The following is a 14,523-nucleotide window of genomic DNA, read 5'->3' as shown; positions in this document are numbered from 1 at the left end:
GTTTTTATAGATGTATTAGTACAATATGGTGCTACACATCATTCCTAACTCATCATCCGAAACGTAAAATCCAAAACACGATGTCAATGTGAATGAGAATAAGATGACACAATTCGACATTTACGACAATCTGCAGAATACAGTCAAATACGTTATCGCTATTGTGCAAGCATGGGAACATGCGGTCAGGGAAACTGTAAAAATTTCTATGCATTTCAGCTGAGAATCATGGAAATGGATATAATGCGCCTGATACTGTTAAGGAGGAGGCAAGAGAGCGATGAAGGCGGGCACGTCAGCTCGATGGAATGCGGCGTCATGCGTTATGGCAACGTAAACGCAATTTTCGGTAGCTAGCCGCTTTGTGTTCGTGGCGCTGTGCGCGCTGCAGTGGCATTCGCGGATCTGCGCCCGCTTACTTTTGATTGGCTTGTGCGACGCGAACCGACAGCAGCGCTTCGGTTCTCTAGACCCAAACGGTATCGCTTCCGAAATGCATACTGAATAATGCAGGGACTCTAATTTGAGTACTACACCGTTCGGTGCTCTTGAGCATGGAGAGCTGCATCAAACCAGTCTCAGGACTGAAGACCACAACAACAACAACAACGAGCGAGTTATAACCACATTCTGTTTATCTTCTTATTCTTTGATAGTCTCAGAATCTATGTTTCGGGTGTTTTTATAGGTGTATTAGTACAATGTGGTGCTACACATCATTCCTAACTCATCATCCGAAACGTAAAATCCAAAACACGATGTCAATGTGAATGAGAATAAGATGACACAATTCGACATTTACGACAATCTGCAGAATACAGTCAAATACGTTATCGCTATTGTGCATGCATGGGAACATGCGGTCAGGGAAACTGTAAAAATTTCTATGCATTTCAGCTGAGAATCATGGAAATGGATATAATGCGCCTGATACTGTTAAGGAGGAGGCAAGAGAGCGATGAAGGCGGGCACGTCAGCTCGATGGAATGCGGCGTCATGCGTTATGGCAACGTAAACGCAATTTTCGGTAGCTAGCCGCTTTGTGTTCGTGGCGCTGTGCGCGCTGCAGTGGCATTCGCGGATCTGCGCCCGCTTACTTTTGATTGGCTTGTGCGACGCGAACCGACAGCAGCGCTTCGGTTCTCTAGACCCAAACGGTATCGCTTCCGAAATGCATACTGAATAATGCAGGGACTCTAATTTGAGTACTACACCGTTCGGTGCTCTTGAGTACCGTAACGATCAGCACAATGGCGGAAAGATAAAGAAGAGAGGCACTGCAGGAATATGTCGTGCTGTTAACAAAGCCAGTAGCTTCGATCATCTGCCGCCATACCACATTAACGTCAGATTTCGCCGCACTGGTCTAATGGTTACGCTCGTTGTACGTCTCACACTGATTTCTGCAACTATTTCGCGCAGTGTTCCTTGTCTGTTAGGGCTGACAACTCTATGAAAACGCCGTTGCTCTTGGTTGTTAAGTGAAGACCGTCGGCCACTCTGTGGTCCGTGGCGAAAAGTAATGCCCGAAAATTAATATTCATCGCACACTCTTGCCACTGTGAATCTCGGAATACTGAATTCGCTAACGATTTCCTAAATGAAATAACCCATGTGTCTAGCACCAGCAACGATTCGGCGTTCAAAGTTTGTTATGAGGGTTGTCCAGAAAGTAATGCACTACATCTTTTTTTTCTCAGACGAAAACAGTGCTACTAATGCGAACTGTTACGTATGTATTATCTCAATTCTCCTGAGTGATCGCACCAAGTTACCCGTCACTTCCGACAGATAGCGCAGCTGCAGGACTCTTTAAAAATGTTGTCTGTAGGTGCTGTAAGTTACAAGCAAGGTGCCGTCATTGAGTTTCTCACTACAGAGAAAGAAGCTGTGGGGAACATTCAGAAACGCTTGTGCAAAGTCTGTGGGGAATCTGCTGTCGACATCAGTACCGTTAGTCACAGGGCACGGAGGATGAGGTCATCAGCAGACGGTTCGGCAGAGCTCCACGATTTGCAGTGGTTGGGGAGACCAACAACGGCTGTCACACGTGACATGTTGCAGCGAGCTGATGTCATTAGCGAGGACAGATGCATTACGACTCGACAGCTGGCGCTGCATCTGTCAGTCAGCAAAGGAAGTTCCCACAGCGAAGCACTGGCTCCGCCACCAGGACAAGAATTGGCACCTATAGGGCCTACATGCCCTTGTTTCGCGCTGGAGGAAGACCATAGAACGCGATGGAGATTACGTGGAAAAATAGGGTGTGTGGATAAAACACCATTCTTCCACGTGTGTAATTCTCATTACGTCCAATAACGAACTGTTGAAGAAAGGAAATGCGTTGCATTACTTTCTGGGCAACCCTCGTAATACCTGACGTGTGGCCATAATCACTTCGGAAACCTTTTCACATGAATCAACTGAATACGCCAATGCATTCCCCTTTATACACTCCTGGAAATGGAAAAAATAACACATTGACACCGGTGTGTCAGACCCACCATACTTGCTCCGGACACTGCGAGAGGGCTGTACAAGCAATGATCACACGCACGGCACAGCAGACACACCAGGAACCGCGGTGTTGGCAGTCGAATGGCGCTAGCTGCGCAGCATTTGTGCACCGCCGCCGTCAGTGTCAGCCAGTTTGCCGTGGTATACGGAGCTCCATCGCAGTCTTTAACACTGGTAGCATGCCGCGCCAGCGTGGACGTGAACCGTATGTGCAGTTGACGGACTTTGAGCGAGGGCGTATAGTGGGCATGCTGGAGGCCGGGTGGACGTACCGCCGAATTGCTCAACACGTGGGGCGTGAGGTCTCCACAGTACATCGATGTTGTCGCCAGTGGTCGGCGGAAGGTGTACGTGCCCGTCGACCTGGGACCGGACCGCAGCGACGCACGGATGCACGCCAAGACCGTAGGATCCTACGCAGTGCCGTAGGGGACCGCACCGCCACTTCCCAGCAAATTAGGGACACTGTTGCTCCTGGGGTATCGGCGAGGACCATTCGCAACCGTCTCCATGAAGTTGGGCTACGGTCCCGCACACCGTTAGGCCGTCTTCCGCTCACGCCCCAACATCGTGCAGCCCGCCTCCAGTGGTGTCGCGACAGGCGTGAATGGAGAGACGAATGGAGACGTGTCGTCTTCTGCGATGAGAGTCGCTTCTACCTTGGTGCCAATGATGGTCGTATGCGTGTTTGGCGCCGTGCAGGTGAGCGCCACAATCAGGACTGCATACGACCGAGGCACACAGGGCCAACACCCGGCATCATGGTGTGGGGAGCGATATCCTACACTGGCCGTACACCTCTGGTGATCGTCGAGGGGACACTGAATAGTGCACGGTACATCCAAATCGTTATCGAACCCATCGTTCTACCATACCTAGACCGGCAAGGGAACTTGCTGTTCCAGCAGGACAATGCACGTCCGCATGTATCCCGTGCCACCCAACGTGCTCTAGAAGGTGTAAGTCAACTACCCTGGCCAGCAAGATCTCCGGATCTGTCCCCCATTGAGCATGTTTGGGAGTGGATGAAGCGTCGTCTCACGCGGTCTGTACGTCCACCACGAACGCTGGTCCAACTGAGGCGCCAGGTGGAAATGGCATGGCAAGCCGTTCCACAGGACTACATCCAGCATCTCTACGATCGTCTCCATGGGAGAATAGCAGCCTGCATTGCTGCGAAAGGTGGATATACACTGTACTAGTGCCGACATTGTGCATGCTCTGTTGCCTGTGTCTATGTGCCTGTGGTTCTGTCAGTGTGATCATGTGATGTATCTGACCCCAGGAATGTGTCAACAAAGATTCCCCTTCCTGGGACAATGAATTCACGGTGTTCTTATTTCAATTTCCAGGAGTGTACACTGTGTACGCGCTGAGTCTACTGCTATCTGTATATGTGCAAATCGCTATCCCATTAACTTTCTCACCTCGGTGAAAAACTACCGTAAGCTACCGTAAATGTAAGTAAGTGTAGACTATGGGAGTCTTCCCAGTACCTTTGCTCAGTTAGTTCCTTAACCTCATTGCCTGTGCGTTAAATGTGTTGCACTTCTATCGGTGTTACCTCATTTCGATCGCTTTGTTTACATACCATATCAGTGTGTTACTAGATTCCCCTAGACATCGGAAGTCATGAACCATCTATAAACTGCGTGAGGATCTATTAAGGGCAGTATGACCCACGAGTACAGAACATTCTGTTATATGTAGTTATCCTCCTGCCTGTTACTTAAAAATAAACAGTATCTACAGCAAATTTGAAACTGTCATTGTTTAATTCAGCTTTTATCCGAAAATTGTAGGCTTGTAACGTAGTACAGAGGTATATCGTATTAAGAAATGAAAAAAATACGGATATATCATATAGCATTAGAAGATTCAAAATAAAAACAGGTCAAAAATTGCTTCAATACTTATGTAAAACGTGTTTCTGTTATTGGTAAACAACTTTTGTGCTTATCAATTATAACAATAGTTCTTGCCTTTGATCATGATATAGATCTACAGAGTACAAAATAGCAACAATAATTATATAATTTGTTTTGTGTTTGTTTGTGTAAACGGTACTTGCAGCAAAAGTAAAGCGCAGAAGTTACGCGAGTAGCGAACGTATTTACTCATAAAATGCAATTTATATTTCGTAAGGATATGAAACATACAATGGATACTGAATGCTGAGCTGGACTAAATATGTGCAAAACAAATAAACAAACGAACAAAAAGCAAAGAAAAGTTGTCGGCTCCCATTTCCTCTCTCACACATTCATTTTTGTTTCTTTCTCTAACAATGCCACCAATATTACCGGTATTTTTACCATTTACTACGTCATTTACGTACTATACCGAAACAACCGAACTGTATTTTTGCTACAGCGCAAGTATAATTCAGTACTCGTCAAATGGGGAAAAGCATGTGAGACTGCCGCCTCAATGCAAATCTCAATAAAATCGGGTATGCACTCAATGTTTTAAATGTCTTCATAAACAGCAGTCTTGCAACCAGAGACAATTACTGTGTATTAAAGTATATAAATTTTTAGACTATACTGTGTAAAATTGTAAAGCAATTGTAGTTGTTCAATTTTTTTTATTTACAAGAAAACTTGTGTAATTTAATTGTTACATGATATAGTTTTTTGAATATTCTGGTTTATACAAGACCATGCGTTAAACGATCTTGGATAAACTTGGCAAGTCGTTTTACGGTGAGAGCATACTAAGAACTTTGAGGTAAGTGATTTATTAATAGTGGTTGTGTGATGTGAGCCCTCAGCTGCGTATTCTGGTTTGGTGGGAGTAAATTTTGTTCACACATCAAGAGCCAATTTATAAGAGCTAAAGTTATTATTTACAAAACCACTTATGGTGGAGGTTGTAAAAAAATGGCTCTGAGCACTATGCGACTTAACTTCTGAGGTCATCAGTCGCCTAGAACTTAGAACTAATTAAATCTAACTAACTTAAGGACATCACACACATCCATGCCCAAGGCACGATTCGAACCTGCGACCGTAGCAGTCGCTTGGCTCCAGACTGCAGTGCATAGAACCGCACTGCCACTCCGGCCGGCATGGAGGTTGTAAACTTGAGTATATGTACTACTTCATAGTATGTGAAAGACTTGCCAGCTGTGCAACAACGGGAAAGTTTTAGGTGTAACTAACATATTCAGAGTAATTAATCCATATATTCCTGACCTCTCAACAACTATATGAGAACATTTATAACAAATATTGTCTGTGTGGACCAGACCTCAGTTATTCATTTACAGGACATAAAGGGGGCATAAATTTTGAATGGAAGAGAATATGTTGTTTAACCCTGGAGCATCACCTAAATTTGTGGTAAAGTACTTATCTGAGATGATACAGATGTGTAGTGTGCTCAAATATCTACAATTAGTAGGCTGATTTCGAAAGACAATTTGCAGACAAAACGGAAGTGTTGTAATGGTACAAGTTTGTTCATAATTGGAGACAATGTTACTGAATATAAATTGCATATTTATCACTCGCTTCAAAAAATTTAAAACTATTGCTGATTATTTTCACAGAGTACACATGGTGAACTAAGAAGTGGCTTTTTAGGACTGAATATCTACTAGTTTTTATTTCTGCCCAGTTGGTAAGATACCTAACCATCATAAGAATTTATAGACAAGTGTGCTTCGATTCATCATCAGTTTGTGTTAAACAACTTCAGTATTCATTTGATAATAAGTGATCAACAATTTTCCGAAGAAGATTTGGTACCATTCACAGTTATTGCAACTTGCGCTACCAGAAAATACATTTTGTAGATTGTTTTCCTGAAATGGGCGTTAGCACATTTGCTCAATGTGCTGTAGAGTGCGAAAGATACATGGTTAAGACTACACAGCGCATTTAATTAGTTGTATTAATGACTGTCACTGAACTGACTTCATTTGTGTTGAAGATAGTTTGCAGCAGAACATTCAAGATGTTATGCAGCAGACTACAGTTTTGGTTAAACAGTGGTAATAGCCAGTTTGTGATTACTTTATTAGTGTCAGCCCTGTTAATTATTTCAAAACTATTCCTTCCATATACACCCACCGAAAGTGCTAACAAGTGGCGAATTAGTGTGGGCCCTGACAAGTAGCACGTATGCATTTCGAGAGAGCTTGAAACACGGAACAACTCCATTTGTCCTTGATAAATTGTCAATAGCAAGCTAAATGATGGAGTTGAACAACTGCAATTACCCATTTATCACGTTTAAACTCCCTTTTTTAATTATTCAGTTCCTTTCGAAAACATGTTGAGCACAGTAATTTAGTACCAATAACAATAATAATAATAATAATAATAATATCTGCCTCGTGGTGGGGAAGGAGGAGCAGTGGAAGTAACAGTCTCATAAAAAACCTGGTTTCATTCCAGCCTATCATTGCAGGTGCAACCCAGCCAATGGTCTCAAAGACAAAGGTGAACTTGAATTACCAAGGGCAGAGAGAATGGAAAAAAATATCGAATTTCAGACTAACAAGCCAACCTTATCCTAAAAGTTGGATACAATTTCAGCTGCAATACGGGGAACCCTTTAAACGAAAGCACTACAACAGGCAGTAATTCGAAGGAAATCCACCATTACATCGTTCATTGCACCAGCACAAAAGATTTCAGGAAGTCCCAACACTGCAGTCAGTGGTATGAGTCCAAGCAATGTCGGGATCTTTTTAAAATAAAATTAAAAAGAAATTCTGTTTAGGCTACATAAATCTAAATTATTTAGTCAGAACCGACGAAAAAAAAGAAATAGAATAAAAAGCTTTTACACACAAAATAATTCAAACTCTATAGGTTCTAGAAACCACTTTTCTGGAAGAAAATTTAATGGGTACTTGCAGGTATAGAATCTTTACAGTAAAACAATAATAAGAATTATGAAAAGCATGGCATTACTGTGAACAGCTTTCTATGTTAATAATATTACAATAGGGAATGTAACCGAGTTTAAATCTGCATCAGAAAGACTCTCTGCCCTAATAAGTAAATTTCAAAATAAAAACTCTGTACTTGTTGATTTCCATGCTTCAGTACACAAAGACAAAATGAATAATCCAGAAGAAAAAGCGAACTTTGGGATTTTCTAGAAATAACGAAGATGAAAACCATATTGCTTTTGGATTACTTAAATGCTCAAATCGGCGGAGAAAAATTTCGAAACAGTGGGGCATCAAGCTGCCCACTAAATAAAACATACAAATGGTACAAAACTACTTAGTCTACGACAGTAAAGACTGATGATTGTAATAATCTCCAAATTTAGCCTTAAAGAACTTTTTTGACAGCAGTTTTAATATTTGTTCAAAATCTGACTTTTTGTGAAGAAATTCTTAAGCAAGACATTCTGGCTATTCCCTTTGAAAGGTTAATTTGCATTACAGCAAGTGTCACATTTTAAGGCAAGTACATGTGGAAAAAATATTGCACATGGAAAGACTCCAGGGTATGAGAGTGCAAAAAACTGGCCTGAAGTGATCAGAAAATTGGAAGAAAACACATAATTAACAATGGTCCTTAATTAGCCCAAAATTGCTATTGACGTGATTACATCAAAGTTTCTTTGATATTTCCGTATACATTCTCCAAAATCAAGGAAAGTGAAGGAAGAAGAAGAAGAGAGGTCGTGAAATGCAACGTGTTTTGAAAGCAATGTACATTATTAAGCCACATCTTTATTCGAGCTACATAAAATCCCACTCATATATAGCACAATGTGGACTCTGAACAATAGTATATTTATTACCTCCATTGTTTCCACCAACAGTTTTAATTTTATCTGTACAATAATTTAACTAACACAACCATCTGATTTCAACCGATTAGGCCATTAACATATGGCAACAAGTGTGAGCATGAAAATACCATCAGTTATTGCCTCTTTTAAATCAGCAGGATGAATGGTGCCACATTACATTCAAACAAAGTAACGTTCGCTACTTGTGTTCCTGTTCATATAAAGAATGCTGTCAATGATTATAATAGCATCTCCAAATTCATCCTTCAAACTGTTTTTTTTTTTTTTCAATATATTATTTCTTTAAGTCGTCATGAAAGATCCTAAAAGCAATTCAGTCTGTGTATTTGAGTATGGACATGTGATATTCACAGTTAAAATTTACATTTAGAAATTGCTTAAGGCATATAGAATTTTAAATTACGTGAACAGGGACAGACCACGCTGAACCCATTTGATGTTATATATTTTACTCACCTATTTTTTAACTGAGCCATGAGTTACTGGTTAATTCTTTGAAAACATTCATTCAGTGGTGCATCTTTTCAAAAGTTAAATTTATTAATTAGTTAATTTGTTGCATGTTTTGTGGGTCATAATTGTGACCTAGTCTTATTATGTAAAACGAGTCAGTTTTACAATTATAGTACATTTTCTAAATTGAAAATATTGCAACATGCTGAACATTTACAGAATTTTCTTAAGTCACAATTTTTTTCCCGGAAGTGAATTTGCATTTATAGTAGTGGTTTGTAAACAAATTCCAAAATTAAGAGTTTTATTGTGATTATTATTGATAACACAAGTGTCATTAATACTAGTGTGAGAGAGATAGGCAAGAAAGCGAGAGAAAAAGAAATCAAATGTAATTACATGTGGACATCATGAAGATGAGTACGTTGTGATAGTTGTTGAATATGTGAATCTGAGCAAAAATGATATATAAATGAATGTGGAGGAACGGCTAAAGATGCAATTTAGTGAATAAATGTCTGCTGAAGGTACGAAATGTAAACAGCATTCATAACGGTGAAGATGTAGTCCTGTTATTAATATATTGTGTGGCGCCCCGTATTCGTTTTGAAAGAAGTCTTGATTGCCTCATCCCACTGGCATAGTACAATGTACAGAACGTTAACATTAATTTCCTTTCAGACACGTTACTTATACGGAACTAGGATACTTGGTTCCAGAATGAGATTTTCACTCTGCGGCGGAGTGTGCGCTGTTATGAAACTCCCTGGAAGTTCTGCAACGTTCGCAGGAGAGCTTCTGTAAATTTTGGAAGGTAGGAGACGAGGTACTGGCAGAAGTAAAGCTCTGAGGACGGGGCATGAGTCGTGCTTGGGTAGCTCAGTTGGTAGAGCATTTGCCCTCAAAAGGCCAAGGTCCCGAGTTCGAGTCTCGGTCGGGCACACAGTTTTAATCTTCCAGGAAGTTAGGATACTTGATAATCGCATGCTTGGCTAATGGGAATAGAATTTAAAGCAGTTTCGCGTGAGTACTTGTATTGCATTTTGAACAGTACTTTCTGAAATATTAAACTTATAACAAAGCAATGAAGTGTTCGAACACAATTTCCCAAGCAACTTTAAGTGGTTAGACAAAAATATCTTTGGGATACAGAAGCATTCAATCAACAACGTCGTTCAGTCTCAATTGTTTACAAAAAATAACGCAATCGCAATCATAAACTAAGTGGCATTGTTAATCTCACTGTATATATAGCGGACTACGTACAATTTAACGGAAACCACTGTTTCAGTGAAATACAAGAGGCCTATTAAACACTGCTATTCACGGGTATCCTTAATAAAAGCATTTACCTGTGGTAAAGGAGTGTTGAAAGTAGAAGTTTTAGTGGTTTGCCTTTCAGTGCCGATTTAGTCAATATATTATTTTCTTTCAACAAGAAAATTTAAAGAATTTTGGAGAAGTAGATGACGTACCTTATGACTCAGATTTTAACATTGCCTGAATTTTATTTATTTATGAATATTCTTAATTACGTTTGCCACAACTGATGCATAAAATTCGTTTTACTGATGTAGGTGCAACATGTTTTGTGGAGTTCGAAAGGTTTTCGAGTTGCACAGGAGCTGATTTAACACAGCTACAACCCACAACCTGTCTTTAAATAATTTTATTAAAAATCGCAGTTACTGATATGGAATTTTACAATTTCATCATTAGACCGCTTACATGCTTTTGTATTAAAATGCCTTGGTACTTTGTTTTGCAGATATTTTGCCTTGATATTTAGAAATTGAAATATGTGAGAGTAATTATAAAGAATTTACTAATCCTAGCCAAGTATCATTCTTGTATTCACCCATATTATACCTTACAAAAACTGATACAGCCAGCGTATGGCAGATCGTTTGGCTATATGATTTAAATAACACACTTGTCTCGTCATAACTCCTAACAAGCACTTTAATTTCGTTCTAGTTTCAAACACAGTTTAACAATAGTTTAAGCACGCTTTTTCCTTGACATGTCATATCCCTTTACTATGTGTCTATCGTAGCACTTCCGACACGTCAGCATCTTCTAACCTTCTTCGACTACACACATTAAATATTAATTAAAATATTTATGAGTTCTGTGAAGCATATTTATTTTAAATCTACCCTTAATCGGAATATTATTTTTCCCTGTAACTGTGACTGCTATAGAATGTGGATTACATTCTCAAATGCTGTATACGATTTTACTTTGCTATAGCAACGACAAAGTTTTTCTCTCCACTTCTTATATCTTCATAAATATCACTGTATCATAATACCTTTGACGATTGTATCTCTAAGGTGTTACATTTTTACATTACCAGTATGTAACTTAAAACTCCTACTGCGCACTGTCGAGGAGTTCTTTTCATTTTAAACAAGTAGTGAAGTGCGGAATATGTGTGATTCCAGAATACCCTTAGCTAGATAAATACATAAAAGAAACGTTCTAGGTGAAATCTCACTTCTGTTGCACTCTAAAACAGCGTTCCAAAGCTGGGTGTCATGAAATTATTAGAAGAGTAAAATGAAAAGGATTCGATTGTGTTTCGGTTCAGAAAGTAAATTATCTTTAAAAAATCATTACTTTTAACCCTGTTCCAAAAGGAATACTGATTATATAAGTTACAAATAACTAATTTTTTTTAAATAATGGCATTAGGGCATCACAAAAGGTGGCACAGTTTACAGCTTATGAAACGAATTTATGAATATCTTCCTCACACAGTCAATCCGCTACACATATATTTTGTACTTTGCATCATGCATACATGACACCACAATTGAGACACATACATCACTTACCTAGAATATCTCATGAAAATGCCTACTCCCAGTTGTGGGTAATTTCCACAATGGGTAGCTAGTTTGCCAGTATTCACTTAGCAACAGGTAACCGAATTTTCCTAATGGCTACTGCACTGCTGTAGGGCCTACACATTATTATTAGTAGTAGTATTAGTATTAGTGGCAGTATTACTAAGCAGTCCACCAGTCAAACTCAATATAGTACACAGATTTTAACTTTGTTGATTTTAAATTGGGCTGCAGGGTGAGGATATGGTGAGCAGCTCTACTGTGTTTTCCATGACCTCTCATAGTACGGCAATTTTTTTGTAGCCCTCCTGTCTCGCTTACCGAACGCCTGTTTCTCCCACTTATTTTTTGAATTCTCTGTAGTTTTTTCAATGAATACTGCTATAAATATTAAACCCTTGGAGTACTATCGAAAGTTAAAATTCCCTGACTGGAAGGTCTCTGAAATTTGTCGTATAGTGATCGATACCATTATTGACATATGGTATCTTTTTTGTTGGTGTTTCCGCGGGAAACAGTTTGGCTCAAGGGAGTGCGAGGAAAAGAGAAAGAAAGACATAGCCTACATGTCTAGATGGGTCGCGAGATGGTTACTTGTTTCTAGGTCAGTACTGACTAACCACGGATGCTCTCTGCTTGTATTGATTATTAGCTATGGTATAAATAACACACGGAAGCAACAAAGACCCACAAGAGCCAATTATGGAGGCGTTTATTTTTAAACACGCTTTTTACTTGATTTATATCTCAGTTGAATGGCAGGACACATGTGTTCGAAACGCTGCGAAAGAACCGGTACTTATAGATCGCTAAATTTGGCAGCAGTGAAAACAAAGGACAGTCTGCATGAAATGTTCCGATTTTCGAACTTTTCTTCCTGTAATTCTATCTGCTGTAGGTTCAACAATCAGGTGTGTCTTTATGTAAAAGTAAGAAAAGTATAGCAGGTTTTTTTTTCATATTTCTATATCAGTATTGTCACACATTTCAGTAAAATGTGATAAAGCAGTGAAACAGAAATTTATTGCGACTAAATCTAGCTTAAAATCATGGTCATAGGTTTTCAATTTCCCTTAAAAAACTTGGTTGTCCTAGATGAAGGTGAACTATGTGTCACCAGTGAGACGAGTGGCGGAGAGGAAGCATGTTTTGTAATAAGTGTCTATCCTACTTATGAATAGGTAGCTTTCTTTTATGAGAAGGACTCGTATGTAGCACCTTTGATTCCCTGAGAATTGCTTCATATACATAAAAAAATCAATTCCTGGTTGTCCAAAAGATCATCACCTGAGAACGACGTGACCCAGGACAAAGTGTGTACGAAAGAAAGCTCTTGGAAAATCTAATGGAAAACAGGAAATTAAAATCAATTGTGAAAGATCATCAATTGAGAACAGCTCTACCGCTTTAGTTGATTTTGTGTGTGTTTGTGGGTGTTGATAACTCCAGATAGTAATGGTATTTTTTATATTAAAGAGAAAGTAAAGGAATGCTTTCAGTTTGAAAGATCTGTTGATACATATTTTCATAACAAAACAACTGTTAATATATTTGGTTTTTGATTATTCCCTTCTGAAAGGACGATTGAACTTGAGTAGTCATGATTTCTTCTTCTTTCTTCGTTCTTCCCAAATTCTCTTCATACATTAACTGTATTCTCTCTTGCGTTCTTTCAACCATCTTTTTCCCATTCTGTTCTCTGTATGTTCTCGTTTAAGTGTGTGTTTCTAAACTTTTCTCTATTGTTTATGTTGTCTTGTGTCATTCCCAGTTATTCAATGTCTTCTTCTGCTCCAGTGATCCACTTTGTCTTGTTTTTGCTCTTGTTTACTATCTCAATGATTTGTCTTGTGAGTCTGCTATTATTCATCCCGCTGATATATTCATAAAATTTCATCCTTCTCTTTCTAATGGTGTCTGTTGTTGTTTCTATGTCTTTGTAAATCTCTCTAGTTCGCCTCTTCATCCAAATTCCTTCCCACAACACTGGTCCATATATTTTCCTCATAATTTTTCTTTCCTGCTTTTCAACCTCTCTGACCTCAGTATGACCATGAATCACTGTAGTCTGCAGCATAAATGCTTCTGGTAGGACTACTGTGTTGTAATGCCTTAGTTTCGCATTGACAGAAACATATTTCTTATTACTCCCCAAGAAAGTAGTTGCATCTAATTATAAGGAACCATGCAAAAAACCTTCGCTTACTAAAGGAATAAAAATATATTGTAACCACAAAGGGGAACTGTATCAAACAACAAGAAAGAGTAATGACCCAGAAAAAGCGAAATATTATAAAAACTACTGTGCTACATGAAGAAAGGTTATTAAAAAGTCCAGAAGCATGTGCATCATATCTGAGATCAATACCTCTGATAACAAAATAAAAACCATTTGGAATATTATTAAATTGGAAACAGGACAACCAAGAGTACACGATTACGGCATCACCATTAAAGTGAATGGAAACTTGATAAACAACAATCTGGAAGTCGAAAACATTTTGAATAATCATTTTTTAAATGTTATAGAGAAAATAGGATCTAAATGTTCATTAGAAGAAGCAAGGCAGTTAATGGAAGAGGCCTTACCCACACCATTTGATACAATTGAAATTCCATCCACTTCTCCTACTGAAATGAGGAAGATGATAAACTCTCTCAAGAATAAAAGCTCACATGGAATTGATGGCATTTCCAGCAGGATAATAAAAGCTTGTTCCCAAAAAATAAGTGGGATTCTTAGCCTCATATGTAATAGCTCTCTGAAGCAGGGTATTTTCCCAGATAGACTGAAATATGCCTTTGTTAAACAACTGCATAAAAAAGGGGATATGTCTGATGTCAACAACTATGTCCCAATGTCTCTTCTGACTGCCTTATCCAAAATTCTTGAAAAAGTAATGTATTGTAGAGTATC

The 14,523-nt window shown here is 39.1% G+C and overlaps 1 non-coding gene across 1 annotated transcript; it reads left to right on the top strand.

Annotated features, from left to right (window-relative positions):
* Positions 1-9,622: 9,622 nt before the first annotated feature.
* Positions 9,623-9,695, top strand: Trnal-caa (transfer RNA leucine (anticodon CAA)). Its single transcript has one exon. It is a non-coding gene; the product is annotated as a tRNA-Leu (tRNA).
* The last annotated feature ends 4,828 nt before the right edge of the window (positions 9,696-14,523 follow it).

Source organism: Schistocerca gregaria, chromosome 8 (assembly GCF_023897955.1).
Source record: "Schistocerca gregaria isolate iqSchGreg1 chromosome 8, iqSchGreg1.2, whole genome shotgun sequence".
Taxonomy (NCBI): domain Eukaryota; kingdom Metazoa; phylum Arthropoda; class Insecta; order Orthoptera; family Acrididae; genus Schistocerca; species Schistocerca gregaria.
The sequence above is the reverse complement of the archived record's forward strand: the minus strand, read 5'-3'. Positions and strand labels throughout refer to the sequence as shown.